Genomic DNA, 24,318 nt, shown 5'->3' with positions numbered 1-24,318 from the left:
AGGCCCACAGAGAAGTAGGAAAACATAACGCATATGAAGAGGACGATCGGAAAATCAAAACTGACTTAGAACCGCCATAGATGTTAGAATTAGCTAAAAAAGAACGTTAAAATAGTTAGAACTATTTTTTATATATACAATGTGTTCAGTAGGAACAGAGAAAAAGGACCTACTTCAAAATTTTAGAGGCGAAAGTTACAATGTATGACAGAAAAATATATTGGCTGGAATTAACAATGGATTAGACATCACAGAAGAAAAAAAATAGTGAACTTAAAGCCATAGGAACAGAAACTGTGCAAAATGAGAAGTAGAAAAAAATGTAAAAGAACAGTCTCAGTGAGTTGTAGGAAAATTTCAGAAGTTTCATGTCCTTGTAATTCAACTTCCGATGGAGAGAAATGTAGGGGCAGAAAAAACATGTGAAAAAGAATGGTCAAAATGTTTCCAAACTTGATGAAAACTTTAATCCCATAGATTGGGATCAGTACCTCAAAAGCATATAAGAATTTTAAATGTATATGCCCCTAGTGACAGAGCTTCAAAATACATGACACTAAACAGCTACAACTCCAAGGAGAAATAGAAATATCCTCAATGATAGTCAGAGATGTAATAATCCCTTCTCAGTGAATAACAGAACAAGCAGAGAGAGAATTAACAAGAACACAGTAGACTTAACCACACTGTTAACCAACATGGTCTGTTTGACATTTATAGAATACTATACCCAGCAACAGAATAATATTTTTCAATTGCAATTTCAATTTCAATTTCAATATAATTTCAGTTTCAATACAATTTCAATTGAATTCAATTTCAATACTTTTTTTCAATTGCACGTGGAATACTTACCAAGATAAATAATATTCTCAGTCATAAAATAAGTCCCAAGGAAAATCTCAGTGAGTGATTTGTAAAAGTTAGCAAGCTGATTGCAAAATTCATATAGAAATACAAAGGATTTAGAATGGCCAAAACTACTTTAGAAAAGAACAAATTTAAAGGACTGGTCCTAACTGGTTTCAGCCTTAATAAGGCTACAGCAGTCAAGTAGTGTGGTATTGCCATTCAGACAGACAAACAGATCAATTAAAAGAGTACAGGGTCCAGACGTAGACCCACATGTTTGAGGATAATGGATTTTTGACAAAGGTGGAAGAGTAATTCCATGGAAAAAGGATAGTCTTTTCAACAATTGATGCTAGAACAATTGAATGTCTATAAACAAAAACAAAAACAAAAAATAAAATCCTTTGATCCGCACTATATTTCACCATATACAAAATTAACTTCAAATGGACTATAGACCTAAATGTCAAATCTAAGATGATAATAATTCTGAATGTAAACATAAGGGAAAATCTTTGTGACTTGATATAGGCAAAACTATCTTAGATGTATTACCAAAAGCATAATCCATAAAGGAGTAAATTGACAAATTGGATTCATCAACATTTTAAAAAAATCTGCTCTTTTGGAGAGACTCTTAAGAGAATGCAGAAAATAAGCCATATAGTGGGAGAAAATTCAAGGACTCGTATCCAGAATATATAAAGAGTTCTCAAAACTCAAAAAGTAAAAAGCAAAAAACAAAAAACACAAATAAAACCAACCCACAAAAAATAGGCAAAAGATCTGAAGAATCACTTCACAAAAGGATATTTATGAATGGCAAATAAACACAGACAAAAAATGCCCACTCATTAATTAGCAGGCAAATGAAAATTCAAATCACAGTGGATCTCATTACAGACTGTGCAAAAATGATAAAAATTTGTAAGACTGACCATACCATATGTGGTCAAGGATGTGGAGGAACCAGAAATGCAAAATGATGCAAGCACTTTAGAAAACAATTTGGTACTATCTTTAATAGTTACATGTATAAATGTCACATGATCTATCCATTCATTCTGTTCCTAGTTACTCAGAGAATTACCCAGAGACTTGTACACAAACATTCATGCAGCCTGATTTGTAAAACCCGGGAACTGGAAACATTCCAAATGTGTACCACATGTGAATGCATATGCGAGCGGTGGTATATCTATACAATAGAACACACACACAAAAAAAGTGATGACCTATTCATACACACATCCAAATGGATGATTTCAAAATAACTATGCTGAGGGAAAGAAGCCAGGCAGAAAAGGAACACAAAATTGGTGATTTCATTATATATCATTCTAGATCTGCTTCTAGGACCATACTAATTTATAGTAATCTAATCTATGCTAATCTATAGTAACATGATGCAAATCAGTGTTTACCTGAACAGGGGAAGGGAGAAAGGTGGTGAGTTTGGGGTGGTGGATATCAATGTTATTTTGACTCTGGTGATGGCGTTACGTGTGTACACATGTTACTCAGTCTGGGTTATGAAGATTAAATGCATTTGTACCGGGAAAGTCCTAAAAAGTGTGTTAAAAAGTAAATGTTTGCAATTATTAAATATTAACATAGTATCTACATTAAACTATTTCCTATATTGGGAGTTTTGTCATTTTCAACTCAGTTTCTCACAATTACAACCTTTCTTCTCATCTTCTATGGTTTTGTTTTTCTTCTTCCTTTCATGAGTTTTGTTTTTGTTTTTGTTTTTTGGTTGTTGTTTTTAATTTCTCTTTTTACTTTTATTCTAAAAATGCAACCTTACTGCTTCTTTCGCTACCACTGGATTTCTTTGTCAGTGGAAACAATGAATAGTGTAACAGTCACTAATTAAAAAATCAATCCAATAAATATGTTTTGGAGGAAGAAGTTTGTGACAAAGCATGAAAAGAATGTGCCTGCTTTCAACAACCTCTGTAAAAACTGTTTTGTATGGTGGATCAGCTTTTATATTAAGAGATCCAACATTTCATATGCACAAAGTAATAGGATTGAAATTGTTGTTCTTTTAATTAATAAAATAATCAGGGAAAGAGAAAATCCTGATTCTATTTAGCACTATAGAGTAACAGAGAGGAAAAGGTAAGCTTTTTCATCGTTCTAGTCCCTGGGTTTTATTCACTCTGGAGTTAATGAAGGAAGCAGTGAAATAAACCGCCGGATCTACCTGCTCATAGATAATATTACTGTGGCCCCTATAAGGAAATATAACAAGCACCTCTGTCCTCAGTTTACTTAGAGCTATTAGAGGTGGGATGGGGAGTAAAGAGAATTGTGGTGTGTCAGCGCAAATAATCCATTCTTAAGTGTGTCTTTTCTTTCCGATATAGAAAGGGGATAGAGGTTAGAGAAATCCAAAGACGAAGCAAAATAATTGTTAGAATTCTCTCATACAGGAAGGGCTATGTGGTGGCGCAAAATAGCCCTGTGATTTTCTTCCCACTAAATGAAAGAGGAGGGAACTGCAGGGACAAGCAGTGATTATTCAATACAGGTTAAGAGACCTAGAATCAAAGAGCATCTCACCAGTGCCCTTATTCCTTGTGTGCATCGCCAATTGTGGAGATAAATTTAGTTCCATCAACTATTTTGTACAAAATGTATCCTGAATACATAAACACCATAGCAACAGCTTCTGTTGGTTTTTGTCAACCACAGTGAATCACACAAAATAGGGGATTGCTAGGAAAGAATCAACAATTTTATCAATACAGTCTACACCTTGAGAAAGATGGCCGTGTCGTTTTGTATAGCAGCTCATGAATGTTTCAGGATTGATGGTCTATTCTTTTGAGTATTGTGATTTCTTATTTCTTCATTGTTAATAAAATGATTTTTCTATAGAATTGCTCATGGATGTTATAACTTGAGCTACAACCGTTATTCTGTGGGTTAAGAACCTATTGTTTCCATTTGGGGCTTTCTATGTCTCCATGGAAACTGTCCATGAGTTAGGTGTTTATGACTGATTTGTGGTCCTTGATGAAGCAAACTTTTGATGAAATAAATCCCTTCATGAGCCATTTTTTTTTTTTGTCTGAAAATTTCAGGATTTTTTCCCCTAAGATTCAGTGCCCCATTTAGTTTCTTTGTTTTAGTTTTTGCAGTGTAGTTATCAGAGTGCTTCTAATTTTTATCTATTGTACTTGCTTTTTGTAAATTTCTCCACTTCCTCTTTCAAATGTTTCTGTGGTGGTGGTGAGAACTATCCTGGCCTGTCTCGGAAGTGACTGTTCTCCTTCCGATATTTTATTCAGTGCAGAGTTGCAAACAGAAAAACCTGCTTTCAGCATCACACCTGTCTGAGATGCTCCCCTATTTCTTGAATAATTTGGGGGATGGAATTAATTTTCCTTCCACTTTTTTTTCCTCTAGCAAACTTGTAATGAAGCTAAGCAGACAAACATTCTTATTTATGAGGCAAAGTCAAAGTATTTTTGACACAGGAAAGATGGGGCAGGGGTGGGTGGTCAGGTCCCAGGTGAGTCCCTGGGATGCACTTCATCAAGTAAGGATTTTCGGCTTCGCCCAGAAAAGGATTCAAGAATGAGCCATAGTGAAGTAAAAGCAGATTTATTCAGAAAGATGCCCACTGTGTAGACAGAAGGCGAGAGAGAGCAGCCAGAAGGTGCGGGGTTGTTCGTTTTTATGAAATTTCATATGCTAACAAGTTGGAAGATTATTCGAGCTGCTTTGGGGAAAGGGCTGGGATTCCCAGTCACTGGGCCACCACCCACATTTTTACCTTTAAGGCCAGCCTGCTACCTCTGGGAGGACCATTTAGCAGCTATTGTATTTCAATGAGTAGATACTGAAGCCCAAAGTTAACTGGGAGTTGAATCTTCCATCATCTTGGTGCTAATGACTGTTTCATTCTTTTAATGCTTGTGCCCGGCCCCCTTCCCTCCTGTCTCATTTCCATCAAGTATTTGCAAATATTAATTTCCCTAATTCACACTATTCATTTTTATTAAAATATTTTTAACTTATATCATTATGAGTATATATATTTAGAATTTTATCCAGGAACATGAGCATATTCCAATATTTTTGATAACAGTATTCTAATTGCAATGCTTTAACACTAGTATTAGAGAATACTAGCCTTAATAACTTAGTATTTAAATAAAATAAAAAAAATTGTATTTCCACAGAACTCCGGCAACAATATATGAAAATTTTAGTTGCCCTGGTGGGGGCGGGGGAGTGGCATCTCCTGGTTTTGATTTGTATTTCCCTGATGGCTGATGAGATGAACATCTTATCATGTGCTTATTAACTATTTGTATACCTTCTTTGAGGAAATGCCTATTTAGCTTCTATGCCTGGTTTAAATTGGATTGTCATTTTATGGTTGAAGTTTAGACTTTTTTTTTTAATTAATGAAAGTGGTCCCCCCACCCCAAAGCTGTTTTTTAACTGGTGAGTTTTAACTGACTTAAAAAAAAATGGGGGTAGAGTATAGCTCAATTGGTAGACCACATGCTTGGCATATACATCCTGGGTTCAATTCCCAGTACCTCCTCTCAAAGTAAATAAGTAAACCTAATTACCTCCCACCCGCTGCTCCCCCCCCAACAAAATACAGAAATTTAAAAAAAAAAAAAAGATTTCTACTCTTACTGTAGACTCTGGTCTCCTTAAATCTAATATATAACATTGATTTTATATAAAAGTGTCAATATAGTTTTGTATTTATTTAAGCATCAATCATAGCAAAATGATCTCATTAAGCAGCAGTTTTAAAATGATACTGTCTTTTTCCAAGATAACATTTTTGGAGAAGAAACACACAAAGCCTATCTAGTGAAGCAAAAACTGCTTATTGCTTAGCAACTAGTGGGACCTGATATCGCAAAACTTTCGCAGCTCCAAGAAGACCTGGCATTTAGACAATGACATTATTGTTTGAATAGAAGCCATTTATTAAACGATGCTAACTTTTTCCTATTCTGCCTTGATAATTTCCCCTGAATGTCTCTGTAGGAAAATTGACAATGTTGTCAACACCAGCTACATGGCCAAACCTTAAAACCTTGAAGTTGGTTGGATGTTATAGCAGGGAATAAAAATATATTCTGAAAAAAATACATATTTCCTGCAAAACAGCAATATTCTAATATATTGATCTTGCAGAACCCTGGAAATACATGTTTGATTTTTAACACGGAAGCTCTTTGTAGAGTGGTAAATTACAATAGAAATATACATGTAATTTGCCAAGGTAAATAACAATATAAATGAAAACACTACAAAAATGGTTTTGAAAAAAAAACATTATTAATATATTTTTCAAGACTATTCTCAAATTGTCTTTAAAAATAATACCACTTGCTATTTGTAAAAAAAAATTTTTTTAATTATATTCTTGGAATTTTCCTCATTAGACATATAAATATATCTGTCTTTCACAATAAAAACCCATTAACACATTTTTCAACCACTGAAAATTAATGTCTTTTTATTTAAAAAAAATTAATACTTAAGTGGTAAAATTTGTCTTAGTTTTTTTACTTGTAAGAATTCTGGGCACAAAGACTTGTTTGGTGGCCAGAGAACCCAGCATACACTAAGTACTTAATATATGTTTATTGAATGAGTGAATAAAAGCTATTTTCTAATTGATGAGTTTTAACTGACTTAAAAAATGATTTCCACCCTGTTCAAATTCATCCTAGTACATTACATTGATTTTATTTAAAAGTATCAATATAATTTCATACTTGATAAAATAAAGGCTGTCCCACACTGGGGTGCGTGGGAAAACTTGGTCTGCTTCACCACAAGAGGTCAACCACCAGAACCATCAGGGATGCAGGGAGAGGGAGGGGGTGGGGGAGGGGAGGAGAAGGAGAGGAGGGGTTGACAAAGGTGAAGGGCTTACCCTCCCCCTGATGGGGTCCTCCCAGTCCCTCTGGTCTGGCCTGGCAGGACATGGCAGGTCTGGGGCTGCCAGATGCTCTGGGCAGGGAAGGGGCTGGAGAGGGGCTCTCAGAGGCCTGCCCTCCAGAGCGATGAGCACGCAGCTCCCAGCCTGTCTGTCTGCAGGGCTCCTTGGTCCGGGACCTCCTCCTAGCAGTTTGCTTGTGCGCAGCCCTGATGTCCATCCTTGGGGCTGGCAGAGACCAGTTTGCTGGGAAGGGGTGCAGACTCAGGGCCCTCCTCCTTGCTTTCCCTATGACAGTTTTACATAGTCGCTTCTTTTTCTAAAGTAGGCTGTCTGTTACGGCCTTGGGTGTCTGTGAGAGTAACTGCTGAAAGGAGGAATCAAAGCCTTGCACGCTGATCTCCTGCAGGGTTGCAGCTATTGGAGGAGTGGTCTCTGTGCTGTTTGCCCTTTAACCTCTCCAACCCTGTGAATTCCAAGTGGACCCAGTGTCTGTCTGAGGTCAGGGGCCTTCTTCACAGCTGCCTTTGCATTCCGATCCTTTCTGGAGTCTTGGGAAAGCAATGGCGAGGAAATGCATTGTGTTTTACATTATCTGTCCAGAGATCGACCAAACAAACAAACATTGATTACCACTGGACAGATTCTGATAAAGCTCTCTTCCTGCCCATCATTCCTCCCTGATTCTGGGTATTTTTAGCCAGTGCCAAATTAGCACTGCAGCAAAGCTGGGTAACAGGCCTGTATGAAGCCAGTGCTGAGAAATAACACACACTGAAAGCATTCGACTGGCAACAGATCAATTATTTCAACACTTTTCTTTTACTTGTAAGAATGCAAGCAATCTTAGGCATGAGTCAGCATTTTTAGAATCCTCGTTACGATAAGCTTCTTTCACTAATAGTCTCAATTAAAAAATTAAAACTATGTGGAGAAGAATTAGCAGGACAACAAGCCTCGCTTCACCTTAATCATGAACAGGAATGCACTGCTTTTCCTCCCAAGGGATACAGAAATGCGGTGGGTGAGATAATTACATTTACTCTGAATTAAAAAGAAATTTGAGGAAGTGAAATATGAAAGAGATATTTTGGGGATAAAAGAACTTAGAGATGTAATCTGGTGATTACTCAACTGTTCTTATTCTGCAGATGAGGAAATTTAAGCCCAGAAATATTTATTTCGCAAGAAGGTCCCACACAAGAGACCAGGCAATACATCTGAAAACAGAGTTAACAGTTAACTTTCTGCAACACATTTACCAAAGAGAAGATGTGCAAAAGATAGCCACTGGCTAAACTGATGCCACAAACTCGTGGTCAAAGGCAAAGAACTTCACTCAAACACTGGCAGTTCTTCCTGCAGCAGAATTAGCAAAGTATCAGGGTTCCAGATCCATCAGTGATGAGACGATGTGTCCAGGGGAAAGTCTTCTAACTGGTCCTCAGCAGTAATAAATAATAGATGTTCCGTCAGGAAAAAACAAATGACTCTTTGACCTTGATTGGTCAATTTTTAACATCTTGCAAAACAGACTATTATTCTCTCTTGCTCTCTGTCTCCGTCTCACGATGCACATATATACACACACACATTGTTACAATTTTTTTTTATCTGAACCATTTGAGAGTAGGCTGCATATGCCATGCTCCTTTGTCTGTTACTGCTACTGTATGTATTTCCTAAGAACAAGGATACTCTCTTACATAACCATGGTACAGTTTTGGAAATTCAGAAAAAGTTAACATTTCAATCGAATCTACATTTTTCTCTTGTAACCAATTACATCACAGTTTCAGATTTATTCTTCTTTTGATTGTTTTCACAAAAATAAGCTGATATATACATGTTTTCTTATTTCCCTAAATAGGATTGTTTTGTACAATATTAAACCTACACAAATAAAACACAAAACCAAATTTGAAGTCATTTGTAGATTTTGAGATATTTTTTATTCTTTCCGATGTCTCTGCCCTTACCTCTTTCCTTCCTTTTCCCTCATTGCTTAAAAGCATCCTCACAGGAGCCAAACTTGATTTCCCAAGGAAATCGTGCTGTTGGCAGTAAGGAATCATTATGAGCGTCCAAATAGAGAATTAATATTACCAAATCTAAGACTGTGGCAGCTGCGTGAAGGAGGAACCAAAAGGGGGAGACCAGAGAGATTGGAAGACCAAGTAAGAAGTTACTGTGATTTTCCAGGGAAGAGATGCTGAAAGTCTGAAATCAGATCATGGCTAGAGGAGCAGGAAGTGGTGGGAGATGGCCCCTGTTTGACTTGAAGGATGAGTGGGGAAAGGTGAGGGCACTACAGAGCTGTATACCCTTGGAGAGTGATACTGCTGTCATCCAAACTTGGAAAAGAGAAGGTGTTGTTTCAGGGGAGGGAGCAATGGTTTGGTGGTGAACCTGGTGAGTTTGAAAGGTTGGCATTCTAGCCATGTGGAGAGGGTCCCAGCACAGTGCGATAACATACAAGCATATGGAATATCACTCAGCCATGAAATAGGATGAAATCATGCCATTGGCAGTGACATGGATGGACCTAGAGATTATCATACTAAGCGAACTAAGTCAGAGAAAGACAAATACCATATGATATCACTTACATGAAGAACCTAAAAAAAGACACAAATTAACTTACGAAACAGAAACAGACTCACAGACATGGAAAACATTTATGGTTACCAAAGGTGAAGGGGGAAAAGATAAATTAGGAATTTGGGATTAGTAGACACACACTACTATGTATAAAACAGATAAAAAACAAGGACCTATTGTATATCACAGGGAACTATCTTCACTACCTTGTAATAACCCATAATGGAAAAGAATCTTAAAAGGAATGTATGTGTGTATATACGTATGACTGAATCACTTTGCTGTACACTTGAGACGTTGTAAATCAACTGTGCTTCAGAACAAATTAAATAGACCCACATGCAGAAAACTCAAGGTGCTGAACTGGGTGTTGGGGAATGGTTTGCTCTAGAATTTCATTCTCTTGTTTCCTTTCAGAGTCGCCTTCTCTGCTTTGCGCGCCTGCAGGTAGGGCAGCAGTGAGCAAGTGTGACGCTCTTTGTTTCCTTATGGTTAATCCAGGAAGCGAGGTCAAAGCATCGTGTCCACATAGTCACACAGAACTGCTTAACAGTCTACCAAGAGCCTTTATAAAGCCCAGGGTCTACCAAAGGCATTTTGTAATGGTGCATCATGGTGTTTGTAAAGAACTCTGACTAGTGAATTTTTCTCATTTTCTCCCTGCAGAACCAGAGGGGATATCTGAGGTTGTGTGTGGGAGTGAACACAGAGTGGTGTCCAACTCCCACCCCTGTTTATGAAAACACACACACAAACACACACACACACACACACACACAAACACATGAGCAGGTGTGTGCACATTTTTCTGGAAAGAGCTCAAACTTCTATTGTTACCGAACTTCTTTCCATGGTACAGAGATTTTGTTTTTCTGTCCATATTAGTTTCCCGTTGTACATGGAGAGGAAATGTTTTCTCTTGTTTCTAGCAAATAGTCATGCATGGAAAATGCAAAGCCTTGTTTGAAAGAGAAAGAACTCTCTATTCACAGGGAGAGAGGGCAGCTTTTGTGGAAGTTCTCAGTGCTCTGACTGCTCCCTCCTCCCGTCTGTTCAGCCACTTTTACTGACATAAAGGGCAGTATTGGTGCCTGGTCAGTGCCTAGACAGGCTCCATGAGTACGTAAAAAGGAACCCCGTGCAGGATACTGAGTTAGGAATGGTGCCAAGCATGTCCCGTTTTAGGTATTCTGATGAAGATGAGCATGTTTCCATGACAACCCTCTGTTCCCTTCGACCAGCACGAGGAGTGGAGTTTCTGGGAAGCCGGAGGTCCCAGAAGCCCTGTGCCCTCGTGGCCATCCTGACGCCAGCCCTCATCACTTGCCTTCACCGCCTCTTTGCCATTTTTAACTCCACCGAATGGCTTGGCTTGAGCTCAGTGGATAACATAAGCTTTGAGAGGCACCAGCCCTGCTCATCACGATGATAACACTTATTTTAATTATTATACTATATTTGACTTTTACATTAACCTGGTGCCCATCAGTTCTCTTTTTTGTTTTTGCCAAAGAAGGGTTATTAATTTCTGGTCTCCCGTAGGAGAAACAGATGCTTCCTGAGTAGTAAGGTCCAGCCTCGTCGCCAGGACACGCGGACTTGGATTATACCTGTCACACATACTTTGGTATCATGTGCCTGCATTTTCCTTATTTCTTTCCCATTGGACCAGCGTAGTTTCTGCTCTCGATGATGAACATTTAAGCATTCCTGCCTCTTGATCTTCTTTTGTGTCTTCATCCCTCTTCCTCTCCACACATCCCTGTAATGTATTCCCCAACTCTCTCCAACTATTTGTGTTTCTGAATTTTCAAAATTTCACTGAGACACGTTTTGCAATCATCCCTCCCTTTTGTAACGTCTTCTCTTACTCGGAGCTTGACGACTGCGTACGAGCTGTGCTATTTATTGGACGACTGTACTGTCTCCTTTTCTATGTCTGCGTCTTGATGTTCTAAATCAATGCTGTGGGTAGAATAATGATCAAAGCCTTGAGCTTTAGAGCTTGTCAGACTTCGGGTCGAACCCTTGCTCCTCTGCTAACTGGCTTTCACACCCTAAGGTTACTTAATCTCCTTCAAGCTGCAGTCTCCTCATCTGTAAAATGAGTGCAATCATCATCAGAGCCATAAGGTAGTCACGGGGATTAAGTGCGATAATATATGTAAGAGATTTAGAACAGTGACTGCAAATCGGACCAGATGATTGCGCAAAACTACTTTTTGACTGTTTTTTTAAGAAACTGTCAAATCTACAAATCAGTCAGTCAAACGTGGCTATAGTGTTTGACAAATAACCACCGTACACCAAGGGGGGAACTTACCGGGCTGTATGCTTCATACGACTGTTTCAGAGCAGAAGCCCTTTCCGTGGAAGACTCATAGTGGCATTAATAAACATGGTTTCCTCTTTTTTCACTCTCCCAGCTCCCTCCTAGTCGTTAGGAATAAATCCCCAAATTTTGGCAAACTGAACATGTCAGCCGGGGTGGTAGGTATACACCCATGCCATTGCCCCTTTGTGCAAAAGGCAAAAGGAGCTGAAAGTAAGTTTGACCTTTCTCCCACTGGAAGATTGAGGCCCCATGTTTTCCAGGATGGGCAGGAGGGCCTCCTTGACTACCCTTAGGGAGGCAGCTGTGAGCCGTCCCCAGCTCTCTCCAGGATGTACAGAGGTGAAGTACAGAGATTGCTGAGGGTCCCCCTCTACCGCCCGGGGCCAGTCTCATGCTTGCCAGCCTTGTCTTTTTGTTTGTTTGTTTGTTTGTTTTTTAAACATGCCTTATTTCTTCTCTCCTTAAAACTTCTTAGAGAAATTGCGGTAAAATTTCTTGACCACGTTTCCAAATAGCTCAATTAAAAATGCATGAAAAGCCAACAGGTATGTGAAAAAATGTTTAACATCACTGGTCATCAGGGAAATGCAAATTAAAACCATAATGGGTTATCAACTTTCAGCTGTCAGAATGGCTATCATCAAAAAGACAATAAATAACAAGCGTTGGTGAGGATGTGGAAAAAAGGGAACCCTTGTGGGACTATAAATTGGTGCAGCCACTGTGGGAAACAGTATGGACGTTTCCTCAAAAACTAAAAAGAGAACATCCATTGATCTGGCCATTCCACTTCTAGGAATACATCCAAAGGCAACACAAACGCTAACTTGAAAATGTATCTGCATCCCAACACTCCCAGCAGTAACATTTACCATCACCAGCAAGACAACTGGGATTCTGTAAAGTATTTGCTGAAACACTATGGGTTTTCTTTTTTTTCCGTGCGATCTTCACAATAGATCAAAAAATAAATTGAGAAAGAAAAGAATAAATTAATCCATGGGCTCTATCATCTATAATCAATGTGTGTCTGAGGGGAGAGGTTGGTTAACAAACAGTAACACAGAGGTGTCAAGTCATACCAGACGGGGGCGCCCATGGGGTCACAAAAAGCACATGGCTGATGAGATTTGGGATTTCCAATTATTATTTACTTCTCCCTAACCCTTTATGAATTTATCCTCTCTATCACAGAGATCAGGGGTAGGCAAGCTACCCCACACTGCAAACTTAAGCCAGCCTGCCTCCTCTTTGGTAAATAAAGTTTTATTTTTATTTATTTATTTAATCGAAGCACACTCAGTTTACAATGTTGTGTCAGTTCCTGGTGTACAGCACCGTCTTTCAGTCATACATATACCTACGTATATTCCTTTTCATATTCTTTTTCAGAAGTTACTGCAAGATAGTGAATATAGTTCCTTGTGCTATACATTATAAACTTATTGTTTATCTATTTTATATATAATAATTAGTCTCTGCAAATCTTGAACTCCCAGTTTATCCCTTCCCATCCCCCTTCCTCCCCAGTAACCATAAGATTGTTTACTATGTCTGTGAGTCTGTTTTTGCCTTATAGGTAAGTTCATTAGTGTCTCCTTTTTTCTATTTTTCAATTCCACATACGAGGTGATAATCATATGGTGTTTTTCTTTCTCTTTCTGGCTTAAATAAAGTTTTATTTGAATGCAGCCACACCCACTGGTTTACCTGTTACCCAGGGCTGCGTTTGGACTACAGCAGCAGAGCTGGGTACTGGTGGCAGGGACCAGGTGGCTAAAAATCTAAATATTTCCTACCTGCTCCTTTTACAGGAAAAGCTTAGGATGCCTGAACTCAATCACACAGTTAAAAATCAAACCAACAACACTACAGCTTGCCTCTCCTCTCCTCCATGTGGAAGGCAAATCCATCCTGTTTATCTGGCTCTGTTTTAATATTTATTGTTTTCCTTACGTGCAAAAGTTGGGAATAACATTGTGTTTTCAGCTTATCTACCTAAACATATGGGACTATTTCCTTTGGAAAATGTTACCAAAGTTAATGGTATTGAGTGTTTCCCTAAATTCTGTAAATCACATCACGTTTGTTACTATCCAAGTTAGCAACTGCTTCTGCAATTATTAAACAAGGAAATATTTGAATATCTTCCTAATGTTTTAAGATTAAATAAAATGTTACATTTTTAGCTGAATATTTAATCTTTCTAATACTTTTGATTCTTTGGGAGCCAGATATGGGGAGATAAAAATCTGCACCAGATTTGTTCTCCATTTTTCTTTTCTGATTCTCTCCTGCTCATTTCCTTAGAGCACATATTGTTTTCAGCAACATCACACGTTCAAAATAAGTCAATGTCGAGTTCCTGAGTAAAGGAAGTCTTTGATGTCTTTGCTAATTATAGATTCTGCTTAGAGATGCAAAATATATTTACAATGTTTTGTAGGGTTGTTGAAAGATAGAATTGCCCCAATCAGTTAAGTGAGGTGTATAGAGAGATTTAGGAAAGAAATTGTCTTCGATTCAATGATTTGGAGCTTTTTGAGTGCAAGTTGATGGTAGTGAATCTGGGAGCAATGAGTAATGGCATATCAAGGACAATTTAAGGGAATGGCTTTTGAGATTAAAGATCTAAAAAAAAGTACTCAGGAGAGAGACAAGATTTGGAATTGGTTCTCACACCGGGAAGGTACTTTCCTGTGGCAGCTTCCCAACACATCTGTAGACGGATGCACTCAGCACTGTCAGGGGGAATTCTTTGAAGGATACTTGGCTATTTAAAATAGAAATGCTGGTGTTTGTCCTAAAAGGGATTGTTACCGTCCTACTAATTATCCTGACTTCTGAATGAAATGCTGACTCATCAAAGGCATAGTTTTACTTCAAAGGACTGTGATACAGTAAATATAAAAACATGGAATTGTGGGGATGGATAAAGCTAGCTGTGTTTGCGTGTAAAACAAATTTTAAATAAAGCACGGACATGTTTTAGACTTTCTGGTTTTATAGCAGTCCTGCTTCTGTAATTCTCCTTGGTCACCTTAATCAAAAAAATCACAAATATTTAGTTTGTACTTTTAGCAGTAATTTAGCCTATGATAAAGGTAGACAAATCATTGTTGATTTCAAAGAAGACAATTGTTTTATTGGTGTAAGTTTTCCTTAACAGTGCATTTCATTTATTTGTTTGAATTGGTAATGCAAATAGACGACAAAAGTTAAAATAAATGATATACTGTAAAATGTAAATATCCCATCCCACCACTGTCTGTTGGCTATCTATTTATCTTTCCTGGAAGCAATCACTCTTTCTGTTTTTTTCCTGTGTCCTCCCGAGTTGGTCTGTGTATATGCAAGCATTGACTTACATATTCTTTTTTAAAAAGCAAATAATACTGTGCTCTTCACACAATGTGGAACTTTGTTATGTTGCCTTAACAGTAAACATTTGAGATTATTTTCCATCAGCACTTCATTATTTTTAACAGGTGCATAATATTCCATGACATGTAAGTACCATAATATTTTTAGCCACATCCCACACCAAGGTTTTAATTTTCAGACATTTTGTTTGACTTTGTGTGTGTATGTGTGTCTGTGTAAGTATGTGGCGGGGTTGTGTGTGTGAGTAGGGGGCTCAAATACAGAGGTTATATTGTTCAGCTCACTGTGCTTTGGTGTAGTTTTAGGTTTATAGCAAAATTGAGGGGGAAGATGCAGAGATTTTCCATATACTCCTTACCTGCATAATGCACAACCTCCGTTATTCTCAGCGTCTCCCACCAGAGTGGTACATTCGTTACATTTGGCGAATGTCCATCAACACATCATTATCACCCAGCATCCATAGTTCACATCAGGTTCCCTCTTAATCTCATATACTTTATGGGTTTGAACGGATACAATGATGTGCGTTCATCATTACTGTATCATAGAGAGTATTTTCACTGCCCTAAAATCCCCTGTGTTCCATCTGTGCATTTCTCCCTCTCACCACAGCCCCTGGCAGCCACTGATCTTTTACTGTCTCCATAGCTTTGCTTTTTCCAGAATGTCGTATAGTTTGGAGTCAAAGTGTGTAGCCTTTTCAGATTGGCTTCTTTCACTTAGTAATATGCATTTAAGTTTCCACCATGTCTTTTCATGGCTTCAGAGCTCATTTCTTTTTGGTTCTGGATAATATTCCATTGTCTGTTGTACCACAGACAATCCATTCACCTCCTGAAGGACATCTTGGTTGCTTTCAAGTCTTAGAAATGATAAATAAAGCTGCTATAAACATGTGTAGGTGTTTTGGACTTACGTTTTCAACTCCTTTGGGTGAATACCAAGGAATCTGTTTCTAGATTACAGTAACGGTATGCTTATTTTTGTTAAAAAAAAAATTGAAAACTGTTCCATTTTGGCTGTATGTACCATTCTGGATTCTCGCCAGCAATAAATGTGAGTTCTTGTTGGTCCACAATCTGCCCAGCATTTGCTGTTGTCAGTGTTCTGGATTGTGGCCATTCTGGTAAGTTTGTAGTGGAATCTCGTTGTTGTTTTAATCTGCATTTCCCTGGTGACATAGGATGGAAAATGTCTTTTCATATGCTTATTTGCCAACTGTATATCTTCTTTGGTGAGATGTCTGTTAAGGATTTTAGCCCAATTTTTAACTGGGCTGTTGTTGGGTTTTAAGAGTTCTTTGTATATTTTGGATAACAGTTCTTTATCAGATACATCTTTTGCAAATATTTTCTTCCAGTTTATGGCTTGTCTTCTCATTCTCTTGACATCGTCTTTTGTAGAGCAGAAGTTTTTAATTTTAATGAAGACCATCTTATCCTATACATCTTCATGGACCATGCCTTTGATGTTACATTCTTATTAATCTTTAGTATGAAATTTAAGGTCAGTGTGTCTAGTTCCAAAAAAAAAAAATCATTATTGTTTTTTGCTATTGTAATCTTGAAAACTCTAAGTTGAAGAGAATGAACATCTTACAATGTGAAGTTTTCCTTTTTACTAATAACTTGTGCTTTACAATTGTTCAAACCTCTTTGTATCCTTTAATAGCATTTAAATTTTTATTTAAAAAACCAGGTTTATTAAGGTATAAATCACCTATGGTAAAATTCACCCCTTTCTAATGTACAATTTTATGAATTTTGACAAATGCATATAGTCATGTATCCAAAATCAAAAATCAAGGCATAGAACATTTTCATCGCCCTAACAAGTTCCCTTTTACCTCCTTTATAGTCAGGCATTTTCTCCACCCCAAGTGCCTGGAAACCACTGACCTATTTTTTTGCCTCTAATATTTTGCTTTTGCAGATTGACACATCAGTGGGATAATAGCTGTAAGAATAGCTTGGCAATTCATCTCCACAAAAAAAAGAGTATAAAACTGAACAATATTGTCAAAAACAATCATTTAAAGGCACCGGAAATTAACCAAAAGCAAATGACAATTTGAGAAGTATTAATTCCAAAAAACCAGTGAGAGCTTTGGGTAAGAACAGTAGGATTCTCTGTCCATCTCCCTGGGACTGCTCACACTGCTAGCCCCTGCTTGAATGGCAAGAACTCTGGTTTCACAGGTTGGGGCTGGGTGCAAAAATCTGTGGCTTTATAGTCAAAGGGGGAAGATTGGCTCGATTTCAATTTAGGGTAGGAGGCAAAACGCCCTGCTTTGCTGATTAACAGTGGTGATGAACTCAGTTGGGAATGGTCAGGAAGTACATTCCAGCCAGACGTTTCAAGGGGAGAATTCTGGAAATGAGGGAGCCACAGAAGTTCTGAGAAAAGCTGTTCTCATGCCCACTGGCTGATTTAGACCCATGCATGTACAGAAGAGGGCTAAGCGCCCAGCAAAACAAAAAAACAAGCAAACAAAAAGTAAGCCTGGAGAGACTTGAGAACCAGCTACAACTTTGAATGCATTTCTCAAACCACAGGCAGCTAGATTGGCAGAGGGTAGAAGCCTCATGTGTTTGAGCTGTTTGAACAAAACCTTTGCTCAAAGCATTAGCTGACCTCTTACGCAGATACACAAGGCAACACCTAGGAAGCCAAGTTGAAAAATAAACATAAGGATGGAAAACCTTAGCAGAGACATCTGACTGTGTACCACAGAGCAGGTAGATTCTACAGTTTAGATCCAGGCAAGAATAAAAAAAAGAATGGCTCCAGAGTTGCTGCAATAAATTATCTAAAATGTACACTGTCGAACAAAACTTCTGGACATACAGTGAAACAGCGAAGTGTGGCTCATTCATGTTCAGTTCCAGGAGCAGAATCTGTCAGTAGAAACTGACTCTGAATGGGTCCATTGGCCAGATTTAGCTAAGACTGAAACACAGCCATTATGCATATGTTCAAAGAATTAAAGGAAACACTTTGAAGAAGAAAAGTAAATTAAGGTGACAGTGAGATAATAATTCTAGAGTCAATAATTACAGCAACTGGAAAGAGGGGATCAGGAGCAGACTTGAGACATCAGAAGAAAGAATCACTGTGAATGGGAGTTAGATCAGTTAAAAAAAAAATAGCCAATAAACAATAGAAAAAAGATTGAAGAACAACAAAGAGACAATGCCAGGGGTTCCGACTATGAATCCCAACTGTCTCCTTTCTCCACCTAGAAGACAGACAAAGAAACAGAAAAAGAATTTGAAGAAATAATGGCTAAAACTTGCCAAATTTAATGAAAGATAGAATCCTGCAGATCTCAGAAGCTCATGAAAACTAAGTAAGATAAACACTTATTTTATTTTTATTTTCTTTATTTTAGGTACAATTTTTCTTATATTTAGTATTTTCTTTATTTTTTTATGATAAAAAAAGAACAACACTTCTATACACTGTCAAACTGCTGAAAGCCAAACACAAAGAGAAAATCGTCACAGCAGCAGAACAAAAATGATTTGTGATAGTATGATTAACAACTGGCTTCTTCGAGGAAACAATGGAGACCGAGAGGCAGGATGCAATGACATATTCAGAGTGTTGACAAAGAGAAATAAAGTTAATGAAGAATTAAACATTCTGTGTGTGTATTATGCATAAAACTAAAAGTCAACGGAGAATGTAACATGGTAAGCTAATCATGCTTGTTCATCACTAAGGAAGGCAGTAAATCAGGAATAAAAAAGGTATAAGATGTAGCAAAAAGAGCAAAATGTAAATCAAACCCTAACAGTAATTGCCTTAAATGTAAATCTAAACATTCCAATCAAAAGGCAGGGATTGCCAAAGTGAATAAGAAAGCTTTCTATTAGAGAAATTATTTGTATTTGATGAAATAAATAATTGAAAGTAAAAGATGATAAAAAGACATTCCATTCAAACTGCCACTATAAATAACCTGAAGTAGCTATATTAATATCAAAATAAATTTTAAGACAAGAAATATTGCTAGAGACAGAAAGGGACATTTCCTATTGATAAAAGTATCCAATACATCATGGAGATTTAGCAACTGTAAATGCACTTAAACAGAGTTCCTAAATATATTAAGAAAAATATGACATAATCATAAGGGAAAGAGACAACTCAACTATTCTAGTTGGAGATTTCAGTACTCCTCTTGCCATAATTGACCAGGCAATCAGAGGGAAAAAAACAAAAAGGATACAGAGACTTGAATGACCCTATCACCCAACTTGACCTGACATATAGATGGCTTTTCACTCAACAGCCGAATCCACATTTTCACTGCACGTGGCTCATTCTCCAGAGTAGATCCTAGGCCAGGACATAAAACAGTTTTTAATCATTTCAAATGGATTGAAATCATACTAGTATATTTGCCAACCACAACAGAACTGACTTGGAAATAAACAACAGAAAGACGTCTGTGGTTAGAGGAAGATTTATAACTTTAAGCACTTACAGCAGAAAGGAAGAAAGATCTAAAATCAATAATCTCAGCTTTCACTGTAAGAAGCTAGAAAAATCAGAGCAGCAAATCCAATGCCAATAAGAGGAAGATGGAAGCAATAAAATCAGGGTGGAAATCAACCAAAGAGTAGAGAGAAACGTGGAGAAAATCAATGAAGCTAAAAGTTAGTGCTTTGTAAAGATCAACACAGTCAATAGATATTTTGCTAGACTGATAAGAATAAAAGGGGGTGGAGACGAAACTGAAGCAGAAAAAGGAGAGTCAAACGTTAGATGTTGGCTTTGATCTCACCTCTGCTGGATATAGACAGCAAACGATGGAACTCCCAAGACAATCTGGGAACCTGAGATTGGAATCCAGTTTATCTTGGGATGCTAGGTGATGTTCTAACAGATACTCCCTGTGCTGCAATGACGTGGAAGCAGTTGAAGGAGAGGGCTTGACACAGCCCCTGCCTCCTGCAGCACCAAAGGGAGAAAAGCATCCAAACGTTCTCCACACCACTAACAAAAATTGGGAACTTGGCTAAGAAACACTTAGCAAGACGATCCTCTGGGTTTAATGAGAGACCCAAGAAGAATGCTTTTCCCTTGAGAAAGACTGAGCCCGTATGTTTTAATCTGTTAGACTGCAAAGGCAGGAATATTACACTAATTAATCAACTTCTACTTGTTTTCCAGGGAGAGCTGTGATTTAGCAAGTGGACTGTTTATCATTAGGCAAACAGATTAAAGCACACGCTCTTGGATCCTGGAGGTGGGACACTGGCAAAGCCACCCTACCTCTTGGAACCTCCTCATCTATAACATAGTGTTAATCGCTCTCTACTTGCACCGAATTCTACCAAACAATAAGGTTGCTTTGATGCATGAATGATATGAAATATGTGAAAAGTGCTTTGTAATTGTTCAAAGCCCTGCAAACTATTTCTCTCTATATATTAACTGTTATCCATTTGTGGGCAAGGGGGCTTTTTCTAATTTTTCTACTTGACTTTTACTCTACTGTGCAATTTTTGAAAGTCTTTCAAGCTATTACAAAAATGTATTGTTTTAGAGTTTCTTTGTGAAAAAAAAAATAAGCTGAGGGCTTGTTCACTTTGTGAAGTCCTGTGATATTTTATTTTCTCCTAAGTTTCTGCTAGACCCAACCCATGAGATGGAAGTCCACCCTTTTCTGAAACTTACAATTGGTTTTTCCAGAGCTACCATGATGGACTCTCTATTTTCTCTTCAAAATTTTCTTCCAGGTAATTCATACTGAAATATAAATGTTTGAAAGTAGCTTTGGGAGAGAGCTCTGCCAGGAATGTGGGTGAGATGGAGAGAGGGTTTGGGAATTAGTAGAGATCAAAGTTTTCACACCTACTTTATCCAACCCCCAGATATTCTGAGTCAGTAGTTCGGGATGGGGACTGGACATCTGTATTTTTAAATAGTCTTTTAAAACATTGATGGACACTCTTACTTAGAACTTCTCATCTGAGGGATAAAGTATTCTAGACTGCCAGGCATCAATAGGTCAGTGCATGTGAGGGTCTGGAAGGACATCCTGGCCTGCTTGGTATCCTTTAGACACACCACTGACCTCTTTGCTTACTGCCCATGTGACCCGTCAGCACACAGAGCTCCCTCTGACGTCTGAGGGGCTCTGAAATAACACAGGCAGACCTGTTATCATAGAAAAAAAATAGAAGCCTGTAGAGCAATAGAAGTACAGCATGCCAAATTTTTTATTGTATGTTCTTTGTCTCCAACTGCATATTTATTTATCTTGGTAAAATTGCTAATGTTGACAAGCAGTCAACATAAGGAATATAATTCAAGGTGAGCTATATTTTCATCACTTGTTGAATTATACTATAACCTATTACTTCATTTTCAGAGTTAGATTCGACAGGTACATGGCTGAGCAACTTCGGTTCATGTTTATCATAACTTTAGGTCCTAAAAATGTCTTTACCTTAACTAGTATTTTGTTCCTGAACAAATTATTGGAAATAGGAACACATTTAATTTATTGTAATTATCCTGAAGATGGGAAATTTGTGGAATAGGAGGAAATATCTTTGAAAATATTTTAATTTCTTACAGGATTTGAAGATAACTCTTAGGAAAGAGTTACCGTGTAAGTGATATATACTTTTACCATATAAATTAGCAGCCAAATGTGTCATATTTTCGTATTCTTTTATTGATGTAAAGTTCCTATGGTGTTAGAAAGCCACGGCGCTCAGCAGCTGAGTCTCTCATCCATGTGGATGTGAGAGTTGATTTTGCCTGGAGGTGACAGCAGAGGTCATCGGCTTTGAGTGAAATATGATACTGTTTTTTAAGTCTCTAGAAGACCTAGGTTTGGGAAGCACCATTTATTAAATAAGGGTTTTTGCTTTAAAAAAAAATTTAATAGTGTCAGTTATCCTTTATAGAACACACATTTATTAACTGGCTTCTAAGTGCCAGACGCTGTTCCAGATATTTTTACATCCATTATTTCAATAATTTCAGAGATGTGATGTGGTAGATTAAAAAAACTAACAGACAATATTAGCCTCTCTTCTTTGGAAGTAACGCAATGTAGCATCATGATGCTTGAGTCTAAGGAAACGGCTTCTGCACGTCCTGTTTTAAAATGACAGGCCCGGTCATATTCCTTCTCTGAAACATCACCAGAATTGTTGTGTTGTTGGTCTGGGAGGCAATGAGGAAAGGAGGTGAAGAGAGGACAGAATTAGTCTATTTTCTTATTATGGACCTTCTATTCTGTGCGATATGATGTCACCAGGAATGACTTAAAATATCCCAAGTCTGTCGGAGAGTTGGGAGGGACAGTTTTGCCATGTTGTGAGGAAACGGGGTCCCATTCCAGGTCTTAGATGCCTGGAATGTGAATGTGTTGGATGACCTTCAAGTTCCCTGCTCCCAATGGAGTTTAAAGCAGGTACCATGAGATCTTCTCGGGGTTGGGGCTCAGGGTGGGATTCTTTTAAAGTCCCTTACGAGGTCTCTGTGATGCATTTGGTGCTAGGGTATTGGGGGAAAGTTTTTTCTGAACATATATTTTTTTAACTTATAGTAGAATGACACATAATATGTCAAAACTCTTAAAAATCCTGCATTCTTCCTCAGAGCCAAAATCTCAGAGTATCATTGCAAAAGTTCCTCTGGAATCCCAGGGCCCTTGGTGGGATTGATTCATAGAACATTCTCAATGAGGGAGGAAACCCTTTCCCAGGAGCTGGTGTGGGAACCGGAGTCAGGAAAGTTCGGTCTGGACTTGATGTCTGTTCTTACTCACTTTTCTGAGATTGAAAAAAGAAAAAAGCCTACTTAGATACTAATAGATACTAAGAAAAAACAAAAAACCACACTCCTTTGCTCCCTCGTGCATCATAAATGAAAGGTCTAATATAAAGAAGACACTTTAGTAATAGAGCATTTGGTCCAAACATCAACTTAGAGAATTAAAATATAATGTGCTTTAAAATTTAATCTCTGATAATGTAACAGAGGCCTCAAGAGGTTAAATACATTATTCCGAATTACCTATTTGGAATAGCTAAATACATACCTAGCCAATTGCATTCTTTTTTTAAAATATATTTTTATTGAAGTCTAGTCAGTTCACAATGTTGTGTCAATTTCTGGCGTACAGCACAATGCTTCAGTCCTACATGAACATACATAGATTCGTTTTCATATTACTTTTCACCATAAATTACTACAGGGTATTGAATCTAATTTGCTGTGCTATACAGTATGAACTTGTTTATCTAGAAGGGATAAATTGGAATTTTGAGATTTGCAGATACTAATGTATGTCAAACGAATAAGCAGCAAGCTCATACTGCATTCTAATTTTTGAGAATGATTTAGAGTTTGAACAGTCTTCTTTTCAGATTTTGGCAACTGTATGACAGCGTTTGTGTGCGGCGCCCAATTTCTTCTGTCGTTCTGAACCTTGTGCTGAAAGGCGGGGTTTATGTCCTTTTCTGAAAGAACAGAATGCAGGTCTCTGTCTTCCTTGTCTAGTCGCCCTCACAGCACAAGGTCCATGATCTTTCCACAACGCACACCAAATATCCCCTTTCTATATTTTTAGTTTGAGCTAAATTGTTGTAAAATTAGAGAGAAGGTTCAGATTAATATCCAGAGTGTCTTTATTACTCCCAAATTGAATAGCTTTTATGTGCAAAAGCATACTTGTGTGATTTGAAACGTTGCTCTGTTTTAATCAGCTCACAGCACTTGTTCATCAACAGGTGGATCTTTCTGTTGCCCGAGAGCAGGTCCAATTAGATCTGAGTAAAGGCGTCTTAAAACACTGAACTGAGGGATAGCACGCATGCAGACATAAAGAAGAGAACTCAGTCACCCTACTCTTCTACAGTCACTCCAGGGCGTGGTTTATGTAGTAATTAAGTAAGAGTGGAAGTAAACACTGAAAAAGTTTGACATGGATGCAGGGATCAGAGTGTCTACCACTTAGGGATGGGGTCACAGGGCTCTGTTTTTTCAAGCTTTCTCCCTGCAAATGACACCCACTCCTCCACTCCCACGTCATTGGCTGACACAAATCACATGACTGTGGCCAACTTCAAGGGACCATGAAGCCCCGTTTTACCACATGACTGAGGAGGGAGAGCAGAAACGATGCTGGGATACTGGTGTCAAATACCGAGGTTCTATTCTCCATCCTGAGTGAAAATAT

The sequence above is a fragment of the Camelus dromedarius genome, chromosome 1 (assembly GCF_036321535.1).
Source record: "Camelus dromedarius isolate mCamDro1 chromosome 1, mCamDro1.pat, whole genome shotgun sequence".
In the NCBI taxonomy this organism is placed as follows: Eukaryota; Metazoa; Chordata; class Mammalia; order Artiodactyla; family Camelidae; genus Camelus; species Camelus dromedarius.
The sequence above is the reverse complement of the archived record's forward strand: the minus strand, read 5'-3'. Positions refer to the sequence as shown.